The sequence below is a fragment of the Sapajus apella genome, unplaced genomic scaffold (assembly GCF_009761245.1).
Source record: "Sapajus apella isolate SASKATOON/1434 unplaced genomic scaffold, GSC_monkey_1.0 scaffold142, whole genome shotgun sequence".
In the NCBI taxonomy this organism is placed as follows: Eukaryota; Metazoa; Chordata; class Mammalia; order Primates; family Cebidae; genus Sapajus; species Sapajus apella.
This window is the reverse complement of record NW_022437082.1, coordinates 2,026,053-2,040,598: the sequence shown is the minus strand read 5'-3', so window position 1 is coordinate 2,040,598 and position 14,546 is coordinate 2,026,053.

The window sequence follows — 14,546 nt, the reverse complement described above, 5'->3', positions numbered from 1 at the left end:
CCAGCAACGTTGAGAGGTCGAGGTGAGTAGATCACCTGAGGTCAGGAGTTCAAGGACAGCCTGGCCAACATAGTGAAACCCTGTCTCTACTGAAAATACAAAAATTAGCTGGGTGTGGTGGCAGACACCTGTAATCCCAGCTACTCGGGAGGCTGAGGCAGGAGAATCGCTTGAACCCAGGAGGCAGACATTGCAGTGAGCTGAGATCTCCCCACTGCACTCCAGCCTGGGTGACAGAGTTAGACCCCGTCTAAAAAAAAAAAAAATTAAAAAGACTGTACATGCATCAAAGCTCCATTGGTCTTTGGGTTCTGTGAGGAAATTGCATAAGTTACCACCTTCACAGACAGCAGGAAACTGGGGAGCCAAGATAATCACAGAGCAAAATGAGCTCTTAGTTGGTTAGTTGGTGAACCAGGCCTAAGGGCCTTGCCCCACGGGGAGCCTCACACTGGAAGAGAGGTGGCCTTTTCTGACCAGGAGCAGCATGGAGACGAAGAGCTTTTAGGCTGGAAATGACCTCTAGGGGAAGGGTCATTTAACACAAGCTACACAGAGTGTGGTTTGCAGTCTAGTGCTGGTTGGCAAGCAGTTTGTTCCAGATCCAAGTTGAGATAAATGCAGCAAGTAGAGTAGGTATTTAAGGTACCTTTTTGGCAATTTGACATGGCTGCAATGCAAAAGTACATGATTTTGTATTTTACAAAAGCGTAGATTGTGACAGAATGAAAATTAAAAAACGAGTTCTTCCTTCACATGAAGTTTAAGAAGAACTGCTCTAAAGCACAGGCTTCTCAGCCTAGCAGTGAGTCACCAGCACAGAGGTTGGCATCTGTGTTTTTAACTCCCTCCCAAAGTGACTCCCAAGCAGGTTTGGGAACCAGTGGACCAATGGTATGCAATGACCTACACCACAAACAGAAAACACATGTGCAGGAGACACCATACCGGGTTTCAGTGGCCATGAAACCACTCCTTGCACAACTCCAGGGCTGAGTGGTGCCCACATCCTATAGCAGTGACTCTAACCTCAAAAAAGTGCTTACTCAGCTGGAGCTGGAGTATTGAGTGGCAACTGGGCCTCTCTGACACCCCACCAGGGCAAGGTCTGTGACCCAAGTTCCCGCTGACTGGATGCTCAGGCAGAGGCTATTTAGACTCCCAGACTCTCTGTGAGACAGTTGAAAAATCCTTGCTGTGTGCACCACCCCTTCTCATAGAGGTTCCTGAAACAGGTACACCCAGCTCATCTCTGACTTCCTAAGTGCAGTTACAGGTGCCATTCTGTCCATTTCTACCTGCACCGCCCCAACTCTTGCCAGAGGGAGTGTAGAAGGACTTGATTAGTTGAGACTCATTCAACGGCTTCTATATCCACCCCTACAATGTCCCCATCTCACTTCAGGCTGCTTCCACCTGCTTAGCAGGACCTGGGCCTCCCAGACTCCCCTTGTTTTGACCATGGCTTCCCAACTCTGTTTGTCAAACTGCCTTGAAAATTCTTTTTCAAAGGTGTTTGACCACATGGTCCATCTACCTTATTCATCTGAGTAGGCAGTTGGCAATGTGAATATTAGTGCTTTGGAAGATGAGGTGTCAACTTTCTTAGAACAATGTGTGCTAGCATAGTGTGGTGACAACAGCCAAGGATAGAGACTCAGGGAACATGTTACTAAATCATTGTGCATCTCTGAGAATCCCTCTCTCTCTGAGCCTCTGGATCATCATCCATAAAATGAACATGCCTTCCTCAGAGGCCTCTTGTGGGTCTTGAAATGAAACATAGCACCTGAAAGAAATTTGTAATGGCTAAAGCACTAGCTCTCTTGAAGAAGTAGCTCTCTCTGATCAAGACCCCAGAGAAAGGAGGGTTTCCTATTCTGCTGCCAATTCAGTGCCAATGCCCTGTGCTTTTATATGTAAGAATTAAGAAAAGAAGAGGATACTGAAATAATAAAGGCCTTGAAACAGCTAAGTTGATTTTTATAGACGAAGAGCAAAGAGGAAGACTTGTCCCAATAGATATTGAGAACTAATACAAATCTATAGTCTTTTAGGAAATAGTAACAGGTTTTGGTACAGGAAAAAAAAAATAACAGACTCCAAAAGAAAACACTAGAGAATTAATACATATGTTAAAGTTAGAACCACCAATCAATAGGGAAAGGAAGAGTTTTTGAGCAAACAGTGCTGAGAAAAGTGGCTAGATTCCCACCTCACACCATATTAAAACATTGATTTCTGATGGATTCAAAACCTAAATACAAAACATAAAAACATAAAATAAATTGCAGGAAAATGTAAAAGAATATCTTTTTGGCATTGGAGTGGGAAAAGATCAGATCTAAAACTAAAATCTCCAAGCCATAAGGATTGATAGATTTGACCAAACAAAATTACAGATTGCTATTTACAAAATGACATTTAAAAACAAAGATAAATTACAGAGATGAATAGTTTTGTGATGTTTAAAACTAACAAAAAGGAATTGGTCATCAAGAAGGTAGGAGTCTAAATTTAAAAAACAGAGAAATATTTTGAATAGGCAATTTACATAAGAGGAAATCTAATGGCCAATAAACCTGTGAAAAGATACCCAAACTCAGTAGTAATCAAGGAAATGCAAATTAAAACAATAAGATTTGCTTTGCCCCTATCAGTTTGGCAGACATTAGAAAGCTGAGTAACAATAGTATTATTATTTGTCAGCAAGGACAAGGTGACACTGGAATGCCAGTACTCTCCCGGTAGGAAGTGCAAACTGTTCTACTGTTCTGGAGCACAATCTAGCAGGACTTAGAATGAAGCAATCATGTATTCTCTGATCTACTGGACCCACATCTGGGGCTCTACCCCAACGCAGGTCCCATTGGGACATATCCAGGGGTGGCCACTGTGACACTGAATGGAACTGGGGACAAGCTATCTTTTTATACCCAGGAGAATGGGTAGGGTAAAGAGAAAACTAAGCAGCAGTTTGAAGTAACTAGATGTATGCACAACATGGGCTGATCTCAAAATTATAGTGCTGATTTCTTTTTTTAAGTAAGAAACAGAACAAGATTTATAGCACAATAATATTTATGTAAATTAAAAACACATACACAAAACAACACTATATTTTATAAGAACACATACATATTCAGGGACTTATCTTAAATGCATTAAAGTGGTGTTCACAGAGGGGGAAAATGGTGTGGGGACCTGAGAGAAGGGGGAGGAAATAAATAAAATGCAAGAGCAGCCTTCCACATACCATAGCTGATGCTAGTGGCCCAGCCCTGAAGTGAGGGGCAGATTCAATTCAAGTCTCTGCACCTGAGGTCCACAAATACATTTTAATGTATTTGTGACTTGGGAAATTTTAATAATACAGGCTTTAAAAGAAAATAAGGGGGACAGGAATAGAGAGTGGCTGCTTAACGGGTATGGGGTTTCCATTTGAGTGATAAAAAAAAAAGACAATGGCACTGGTTAAACAATATTGTGAATGAACTAAATGCCATTGAATTGTACATTTTGAAATTGTTAAAATGGTTAATTTTATGCTATGTGGATTTTACCTCAGTACAAACTAAAGGAAAAAAGGAAAACAAGAAGGGAAGAGAAGCTGCCCAGTCAAGACTCTTCAGAATGCAGCCGGCTGCTCTCACCTCTGCTCATCCGTAGCCTGGCTCTGCACTACTGGCCCTTTGAGGCCAGGTTCCCCACTGCAGCACAAGGACCCCTTGACATAGATGTCAGTGCTCAGGGCTGTGGGCAGGAGGCCTGGCTTCAAGCCCCAGCTCTGCCCACGGCACCCTGGGGAACTAGTTCTGGTCCTGTTTACCTCACAGACTCATTGTGACGATCGAGTGGGCTGACATATGGGAAAGAGCTTAGTGCCTGACAAAGCACAGCACAGTGTGAGGGATTATTGGTGATATTTATGACCAAGCTGTATTGCTCATAAGGCAGTTTTGTCTCCTTTATTCCTTCCTGACATGGCAGCCAATTTCCATTTCAGTGACTTGGGACTTTGAGGAAGCAATATTGCAAACCTTCCCTTATTTCCCAGGGCTTGCCAAAAATTTGGTCATTCTTCGTGGTGTCAAATTAAAACAACTGAAAGCCCTGCAGTGCAGAGGGTTGGCAGGGGTGGAAGTTCAGAGCCCATCATTCAGGCACATGATGACTACTCAAGAGTCACTTCATCCCAGAGCCCCACACACGTGTGGAGGTTCGTGTCCATGCACCCACCACACCACATGCCCTGTGGCCTTGATTCTCACTTGGCACAGAAATGTCTTTAGCAGGTCCAGCTCTGGCAAGGATGGGACACTTCAAGGCTGCATGACAAGCTTATGGAAGGCACTGGACATGGTCGTTCTTTGGAAGAGCTGCCAGCAGCTTTCTTTGCTTGGAGGCCCCTGCATTATCTAGTTGGTGCCGCTCAGCCTCCGTACGCCTAAAAAAGCAGCTCTCCCCAAGATCTCTGTGTTCAAATCCAGCACCTTTGCTCAAGGTTGATGATCCAGACTGAAGTTGGTATTGCTAACATTTCCTTTCCAAGCCAGGTCATCCCACACAGTCTATGTGCGCCTTCCTGTCTAACGGAGCCCTTGACACAAACTCCTGTTTTAGTGGAAAACCTGTTTACCTCTTCCCTCCTCTCATATTGTTTCCCATTCTAGAAATGTCCTGTCCTGGTTCTCTGCCTGGAAAAACTACTCAATCTTTAATATCTTTCCTATTTCTTCAAGACAGGAACAGTTACAATGTGCCCTGGACTCGACAGCAACTTTCATAAATATGGCTCTCACAGTACACAGCATATGGCACAGGGCCCCAATTATCTGTGACCAGGTCTGTCTTTCCACTATGCTGCAAATCCTGGAAGGCAGGAATTTGGTAGAATTATCCTCAGTGTCCCCATCACCCAGCACAGAATAACCAAGCACTTTGCTGGTGCTGGGTTCTCGTCACTATTTGCCACTGGGGCATCATCATTCATACAACAAACTTTCACTGAGTCCTTGCTGGGTGCCAAGCACAGTGCAAGGCCCTGGCAAAGAACCAGACACAAGATAAACATGGTCTGACACTTTTCAGAGGAGAGAGAGAGAGGAGAATACAAATACAGAAATAAAGGAGGACAACATGAATGAGTAGTGCTAGCCAGCGATTTAACAAAAGGTGATGTGGCAGAGAGTAGCTACATGGCCACTTCAGACTGGGTGGCCACACATTTAGGTGGATGATTGAGTGTTCAGAAGGAGACAGTAATGCAGAGATCGGGGACAGAGCATTCAGGCAATGGGAACAGCAAGTGATTAACCAAACGTTAAGAGCCTCTGCTATCATTGAAACAATGATTAAACACATGCTATCTTGGGTGAAGGCTCCCTACTCCCCAGCCTGTAGCAGGGACAGAAGGAAAACAGCTCCAACCATCTCTCTTGAACAGCTTTGTCCCTATCTGATTTGGCTTTCCACTGGTCAAACTGCTGCTGCCTGGCAAGAGCCCTGAGTCCCAGATCCCTGTACCAACCCCGTCAGAAATTGCCTTGATGCATAGGTTGAAGGAGGTCTGCAGCCAAGTAGACCCATGTTCCAATCCCAGATCTTTCACTTACTTACTGGGAATCTAGGCCCATTAGTTAAGCTCCCTGTGCCTTGGCTGTTGTATGTACAAATGGGGAAACCTAGCTTGTTGACTTAATGCCAGGCTTAAAGGAAACAACACTTGTACAGTGTCTGGATCAAAATGGACCTGTGGTGAGCCAAAAACACTATAGCTAGAAGACCCTTGGAGACCACTTAGTCCAGTCCTCTGTTGAAAATGGGGACACTGAGGCTATTTTTGCCCAATATCTCTCCCATTCAAGACTCCAACATAAATCTCCCAGAGCTTGTAATTCCCTGAATATGAAATTTGTTTTTCAGAAATAGCACAAATCCACTTTTCACTTGTACCACAAGGTTGAGGAGTGGCAGTGGGTATGGGGGTGCGTGGGCATGGCTGTGAATGATGCTAAGAAAGCCACTTAACACTCAAATACACATATACCCCCACATCTCTGATAAACGTGTGCAGTCCACAGGCAAAGAATCTCTCCCTATGATTCCTACCTTTAACTTCTGATCCCAGTTCTTTGACTTCTTGAATGTAGGGCTCTACTTGGTCTTCAGAGACCCCTAGTATACAATTGGACACTTGAGACAGTGTTTGTGCAGCCACCACCATCTCCACTCCCTTTGGGACTCTGCAAGTCCCCTGAAAGCCATTGCCACCATCCTCTGGCAGACTTTGGTGGAATGGAAGAAATGTATCCAGTGGGTGATCTGTATATGACATCTCTAGGAGCTCCTCTGTGCCTGGGAATGTGACTGGGGAGGATTGGTGGCTTTTCTGAGTCCAATGCCTCCAGCTCAGTGCAAAGTCCATCAAGGCCAAATCCTTCTACTGGCCCTTTCTCCAGCTCCATGCACCACTGGATGCAGAGGCTGGTCCCAGGAGTCTGCTGGTTGGAATGCTGGGAGCTTGGAGGGAGAAAGGTGGACTAGAAGCCTGAGACACAGAGAGGGGAGACTGAGAAGGAAAGGGAGGAGAGGGGACTTGGAGGATCAGTTGGAGCAAGAACTGTGAGAAGGGAAGAGGGACGACGAGAGGTGAGGCAGAAGCAGGGACTAGGCTGCTGGAAAAGACAGAGCCACGAGGAGGAGAGAGGGAGGCAGCAGGAAAAGATGGCTGAGCAAACCGGAAAGAGCAGAGAAGGGTAGAGAAGGATGGGAGGATGTGAGAGGACAGAGAAAAAATGCCTTGGGAGAGGACAGAGATCAATATGGGGGAAGGAAAAATCGAGCTTTGGCGGGAAAGACAAAGAGCGGGAGGAAAAAAAGGGGAAGCAAAAGGGAGAGAGGAGGGAAGAGTGGTCTCAGAGGCAGAAGGAGGAACAGAAGAAAGGACCAGGAGGAGGGAAAGCAGCTGAGAGAGCCACAGAGGGAGGAAGAATCAAGGAGAGAGGGGTAGGAGGAAGAGGAGCAACAGAACAAAGAGAGAAGAGAAAAGCACAAAAAGAAAGGAGTCGGAAAGAGAGCAAAGAAAGGTAAAGGCAAGGAGTGCCATTGCAGATACCATCTACGACCTGATTGTGAAGGGTGACCAAATCCAAGTCTGGGAAGACCCGTTGCAAAAGGAACATGACAATAGCGTGCCACTTGTCTCTCAAGAGTCCTTGTGGCATTTCCCCAGCAGAGTGAAGCCAGCTCATGACCTGCCAAGACCCTTTCCACTCCACCAGTGACCCTTTCACCACCCCCTCTGAGTGAGTCCTGCCACCCAGCAAAGCTGAACACCAAGCTCTGTGTGTTGGCCTGGCATGAGAGTCAGCTAAGCTGTTCCATGTGTCTGCAGCCATGAGTCACCAGGATAGGGTCCCAGATGTCTCCCTCCCTCCCTTCTTTTCTTCTTCTCTCCCTCCCTCATTTCTTCCCTTCCTTTCTTCTTTTCTCTTTCCCTTCTTCTTGCCTTCCTTCTCTCCCTCCCTCCTTCCTTTCTTATTTGTTTCTCTATTCAGAGCCGGCCACCACCTTACCTCTCCTCCATGCCATGCCCCTCAATCCCACAATGGGGAAAGTGGAGGTCTGAGCCGAGCCCCAGGCCCAGGTTGAATCCCCAGAGCAGAAGCCAGGCAGAACCCAGGAGTATGTGTCACGCTAATCTCACAGCTGGTCACTCCCTACAGTCACCAACGCTTTGAGTAGTAGAGAAAAGTCGCTTCCAACTCCAAGCTGTGGCTTTGTAGGGCCACTGATTCAAAGTACTTTCCAGATCTACTGATGGTCATTCGTTATGAAAACTACTCTTAAAATATTAACTAGTATATAAGATTTTCATGCCATTTGAAAACCATTTAATACATGACAAGATTTGAAAATAGAAATATCAAGTTTTAGCCAGCTCCATCTCAAAATCCTCAAAGGTTAACAATCAGTACTTACTCCATCTGGCTATGATGTTATCTCTGCAATTGGGTAAACAACCCACCAGAAACCTGGGTTTCTGGCCTATGGTGGCTCACTCTGAGGATGCTATCACCTTGAGGTTCAGGAGCAGGTTTGGTTTGGCTTGACCGCAGCAGCCAGTGTTTTGAACCGCACACTCCACTCCTTTCTGTCCACAGTACCTGAAAGTATTCCACAGCAAGTACAGTTAGCTCTCAGCCCCTTTGGACATAGTCACTGCCTTGCCTGCCTTGTCTTTGAGCCAAGGAAAACTGTTTTCTGTTCCACATGGTCAGAATAGAAAAGGAAGAACATGACTGTGCCTGTAAAATGAGATGCATTCCCGGGACTCTGCTGACTTAGTTCCCATTTCTCAGATTCTTTATTCCCCCACCTACCCCTCAGTCCACATCTGCACAAAAGTGGTGAATTCTCTGAAACCACTGCTATGCTATGGATACACTGGACACAAGGTCGTTTCCTAAAGGGCTGTATTTCTATTTCATAGGCATAATAGAAAACACAAACAAATCCAAGCACCTGAAAAAAATAAAGAAATACAGTGGCTTTCTCATTCTTTCAAAAATTGTTTGTTGGCATCTACTCTGGGCCAGGCACTGAACAAGAGATGATTTGATTGAGCAGGGCCGGGGGGATCTCTAGAGACCCCCCAAATCAGGGTGGCTTTAAAAAAGTCAGTTTCACCTTGAAATCTGAGGGACGCAGTGCTTACAAAAGAGAGAAAAAGGGGAGAGACATGATCTGAGACTTTGGGGCCTGGCCTGAGAAGGCAGTGCTCCTGGGCCACTGGTGGTACACCCAAATTGTTGCACTGGTTTTTGAGAGGGGCTCCAACTCAGCCTCTCTAAGCACATTGCATATCCAAGTGCTCAGCAATTAAATCGATCCACAGAGGTGACTCACAGGCAGACAGCCTGCATAGTCACGGAGCTCTGTCTGCATTCCCAATTTGCCTGCTCAGGTTGTCGCCTTGTTAATGTTATTTACCAAGCCAGATATCCAGAATACTTGTCCCCAGCCCCTCCTGGAGCCCTCCAGCTATTGTCCCTGTTAGCTTGTCACATCTTGTCACTACCTCCCTGAATTCAACAGGTTTGGGCAACCTGTCTACAGACCTGTCTCCTCACCCTTGTGTCTCCAGGAGCCAGGAAGGTGGCCTAGCAGCCCCAGCCTTACCCTCTCTTAGAACAGGTCCCAGAGGTGAATGGCCTACAGCTGCACCCCACTTCCCTTTCTTTGGGCAAGAAATGGAATGGGTTTCCAACAAAAACCCTGCAGGGAGGCACTGTGTCGCTGACAAATGTGGCCACTGAGAGGAGAGGGTGAGGGCAGGGGCCCCAAGGGAGATTCGGAGATGAGGAGATCTGCTGCAGACGCTGAAGAGCTTCCTCCTGCCGTGCTCTGTGCCTGCAGCTGCCCTGCTCAAATTCTTTCTTTACCAGGGAATCTTGGGGCGCTCCCCACTCCTGGAGTACAGATCGTTCAGAAAGCTCCCGCTACATGGAGATTGAGCAAGGGATTGGCAAACCCAGCGGCGCGCTCAAATCGCGGTGCAAGAGCGTCCCCACCATTCTTTATGGCCGGAGGTGGAACAGCAGCAGGGCAAGCTGTCTGGAGCCCGAGGCAGCCTTAGCTTGGTCAGCTGGGCGCTGCCCAGACCTGGCCCAGGCTACTGCCCCACCCCAGTCTCTTGCCCAACCCACTTTGGTGGGCCTTCCAAGATTCGACTCCCCAAGGCTGTGCCCCGTCCAGCACCAGACAAATAAGCTATATCTTGGTGGAGCAGATCCTACCTTCCCAGAGCCAGTGTGCACCAGAATGCCAGAACAGAAGAGTCTCCAGAGACCTTACCCTTTCTATAGATAGCAAAACAGACGCTACAGATTCAAGGAAGGGCCTTGTCCACAGGCAACTCTAGGAACTCCTGATTATTATCTCACCACTGTTCTTATCCAACTTGAACCCTGAGCCCCTGTGATCCACCTTGCCATGTTAGACCAACAAAAAGTGGGTCTGTGTCCCAGGGACCCAGAGCCTCAAGAGCCAGAGGGCCACGCCTACAGTTCCCAGGGATGCCTACTCCTCCAGCTGGCCTCTGATTCTACTACTCCAGAAATAAGTTGGAGGGGCTTGGATATGGCATGAACCCAGGTTATGAAACCCAATTGGCATTTAAATGACCTAACAACAAATTGCTCAATTTAATTTGCTTGCCCAATTCAATAAGGGAAAAACAAGAAAACCCATCTAATTAAAAACATCGATCCATAGAAACTGGCAACTGCAAAGGCCTGGCTGGAAATTTGAGCTTAGACAAACTTGCGTGATGCAAGGGTGCAAGCTTAGGTAAGACAAATCTATCCTCTGACTGTGTCCAGGAGGGCTGCAAAGGGCATGCTAACTTCCTTTCTTAAAATAAGTGGGAAACTGATCCCTAAAAGGAAAGATATTTGTTCAGTTCAACCACTGAGGTCACATTAACTCCAGGATCTGTAGAGCCCAGGAGAGAGTTAGGTGCATGCTCCACTGAAGCCTCTCCCGGGCCACAGACTGGGGCGATTGGCCTTGCTCTTCAACACTCTTGCTCAGTTGCCTTGTGGGACTTGGCATCTCATCCTGCTTGCCCATCCAGCTCCTCTGCATCCTTCAAGACCCGGGGCAAATATCAGGTTCCAGGGACAAATCTGTCCACAGAAGGCAAGACAGCAGCTTGCTGAGACGCCCTTTAGCACTATCCAGTGTGAGTCATGTGAATATGCAGTTAGGCTGGCAGTGCTGGGAAAGAACAGGGTCTTCCTCAAGCCAAGAGGAGCCAAGGAAAGAGGTTCTCTTGGATAAACAGATACTGCCCTCTTACCCATCTGCCCTATTGTGCTATGTTCCAGATTTCCAGGAATAGAATTATCCAAGTCCCCAGAAAACCAAGGCTATGGTTAGCAAGAGCCTGTACGAACACTGGCCTGGGAGCCCTGTAACCTAAGCTTGATCCCAGCCACAGCATTGAGTCCCTTTTGGATCTGTGCTTAGCAAACATTTTATCTAGAAAGGTATCTTCATCACCCTCCCCATCAGGCTAACTGTAGCTGGCTTGGTGTCAGGCCCTAAATCAGGGCTAGATTGTCCTTCCAGGTAAATGTCTGCCTCAGAGAGAAGCAAAATCACTTACTTCTTGGCAGCTTGGTCCCTGCCAGGGGGAAGGTGACCTGCCACTGAACCTACAGCCAGTATGGCACACCACTCCTCCTGCTGGGACCAGATGGCATCCCATGCCTGCCTACCCCAGCTCCCTGTTCAACTGGGAGAATAGCAGAGCCCTCTGGGAAGCAAGTCCACACCCACTCTCCACACACACACTCTCCTTCAAGTGGCTATTGGAGTGCAAATGAATCTCACACAGCCCCATCTTCCAGGAGCAAGGGAGGGGAAAGTCACAAATACAGATGATAGCTGGACTCACTCCTGTTTGTAGGGGATCAAAGAAGGCTTTGGGATGGAGGTGACATTAGAGGCGGCTTTGAGGATTAAAGGAATACTGCAGATGTAGGGATAGAAGTAGTTGTAAGCCGACTTCCTCATCGGACAGCTCCAGTTGGGTTATGGACTACCAAGGAGTTTTGCATGGCACAGCCTGCAGGTCTATGAGGATGGGCAGAGAGAAACAGCTGAGGATATGAGGTTTAGTCCATTAGAGACAAAGCAGGAAGCCAGCTCCTAAGAAGCTCCTGGTAGTGGGCATGTGCAGAACACTGAGGTACCAGTAGCTGCTCTAGGTGCTAGAGATGTAGTTGGGGGCAGCACAAGGTCTATCTCAGGAAGCTAACGTTCTAATCCAGGAAACGAGCAATAAATAAGGAAATCAATAAACAAGATGATTATGGAGGGTGCTAAGTGCTGTTAGGAAAACTTCACAGGGTACTGAGACAATCATGACTGAGAGGCTGGGGCTCCTTTCATTGTGGAGTCCTGAGGACAAGAAGCCACCCACAGAAGGTCCAGAGGAAGAGAGAGTAGGGCAGAAGAACAGCAAGTGCAAGCCTTCCAAGGGACAGAAAAGCTAGGTATGCTTGAGGAGACTGGAGGGCCTGACTCCAGAAGAGGCCGGGAGAGAAAGCAGGCGAGGCCAAGGACGCGGGCAGAGGCTGTGCAGACAGGACCTGGAGACCAAGGCATGATTTTGGATTTTATATGAGAGTAATGGAAGGCCCCAAAATAATGTAAGCAGGATGTGATATGACTTTCATTGTTTTTGACTACTCTGTTGACTAGATGGAGGCTGAGTTGGAGGTGAGGGAGCAAGGGTGAAAACAGGGACTCCAGCCTGGAGGCCACCACAGTCATCCAGGAGAGAGCCCCACATGAGAGTGGGTGTGGCGGAGATGGGAGTGGTGCATGGATTCTGACTGGACTTTGAAAAGTTATGCAGATACAATATTTTCTGGCTGATTGGATGCAGTGGATGAAGGAAAGAGAGGGGTTCAGGATGACATCAGGGGCTTTGGCCTGAGCAATTAGAAGGACAGATGTGCCATTACCAACATGGGAAGATGAGCAGGTTCCCTAGGAAACACTAAGAGGGGAGTTATGGTGGTGTTACTTTCCAAATGCCGTGGTGTCATCAAGTGGCTATTTGGCTACATGTACACAATCATCTGTGTACTACCTTCATGTGACACTAGAACAATTATCTATATAATAGTTTTCTTTATATCAAGTTTAAGTAGGCTGACAGTTCCATGCTAACCAATCTTATCCATAACGTCAAGTGTTTTTCAGACCTCTACTTTTTTTCTGAATGAAATCAGTAATGACAACCGTAGTTCCCAAGTCTCCCTGGAGTTCAACCCTGACATTGTCTCCTTCCCCAATGTCCAACGCTCTGGGCACCTAGCATGCACAAACTTGTACTGAGCATTGGCCTTGACACCCAGGAACCTCTGAGAGCCTTCACAGGGACCACAGTGGGCACACTGGGAAAGAGACCTGGTCCAATAGCTCTGCAAGGCCCCGTGGGGGGTCAGCCACCTAACTGCCTCAACAGGCCTTGCTTAGTCCTCTGGTCAGTGAGGGGTTCAACGAGTAGCGCCCACTACCCTTTCGTGAGGTCCATGCGCCCTCTGGTGGTGTGGTTCCTCATTTATGTGCACTGGGGTCTTCCTTGTTTCCAGGCTAAACAGAAGACGGAGACCCTCTGCCTTGGATTCACCCAAGGGAAGGGATAAATGGTCAGACTAACTTTAAGCTCCAAACCAAGGAATAGATCAATGCTTCTGAGGCTTGCTGGGCCTGCCAGGCAAGGGCCATCAGAGGTCAGACCAAAAGCAGAGGGAGCGTGGTGGGCAGGAGAGAGGACTTTTGTTTTCTATAGAAGGTCACCAATGCAGAGAAAATCAAACTGATGGCCATATTCAAATAGAGCAATTTACCTTCAATGGATATTTTCAAAGGAAAATAAAAAACATTCCAATTTAAACATTTTAAAACCAAGAGCAGGGAACATCAGGCTGTGCTGAATAAATCCAACACATAATGTAAAATGTACTTCAGTTCTTATATTACAGCCAGCTAGAGGAGAGAGGAGGGGGCGGTGGCCAGCAACAGACAGGAGAGTCACGCTCTTACACAGACAGTAACCTGAGAGAGGATGGGTGAGGGGATGGCCAGAGACAGACACTGCCTACGCTGACATCCAAGTCCTCACACAGGCATACACACACACACACACACACACACACACACGACAAGCTGCACACATATTTTTTCTGTCATTCCTTCAACCTTTTCTCAATGAACAAACTGTCTTTAGATGAGAAGATATTATTGCTAAACAGACACTTGCAGATCGATGTGCAAGGGAGTCTCACATAGAAAGCTGTGGTAGGACTCAGAGAAGGGGCTTGTGAACTGAGTCTCAGAGGAAGAGGCAGAAAATGGTAATCTAGGCAGAGGGAAGAGCATGAGGAAATGTCTGAAAGAATTCTAAGACCTTAACACTAACTTCCCAAAAAGGAAGTTTTCCTCACCTCTAAAAATGAATTCAATGTAATTTTATTAAGAGAAGGAAATCTAGACCTTCCTCTAATGACAATCTAATAGTCTGTCCTCACTGTCGTCAAAAAAATGTTCAACTCCCAAATTAACAGTAATTAGCCTGAGGTATTGTAAATGTGGCTCTACAGTCTGAAATTTAATGGCATCTTTTGTCAAAAATAGTCTTATTTACACTTTAGTTTCATGACTACAATATTATAGTGCAATCCCTGTAGTATTTACTACAATACAGTCATCAAAAATGTCTGAAAAAAAAATCTTGGACCTTGTGAAATAGTATGTCCATCCACTTCTATAAAAATAGGAACCGTGCAAATATCTCAAAGAGTGCTGTCTTCCCAGATCCAGAACAGTGGAAGTTAGTGTTAAGGTCTTAGAATGTGAACACATAGTTTGTAGTGCTGTCCATTCCTCTCCTGAGATTTTTACTACTGGAAATCCTTAACCAATTAGAATAGCTTTTTTCTCTTTATTTATTTATTTATTTATTT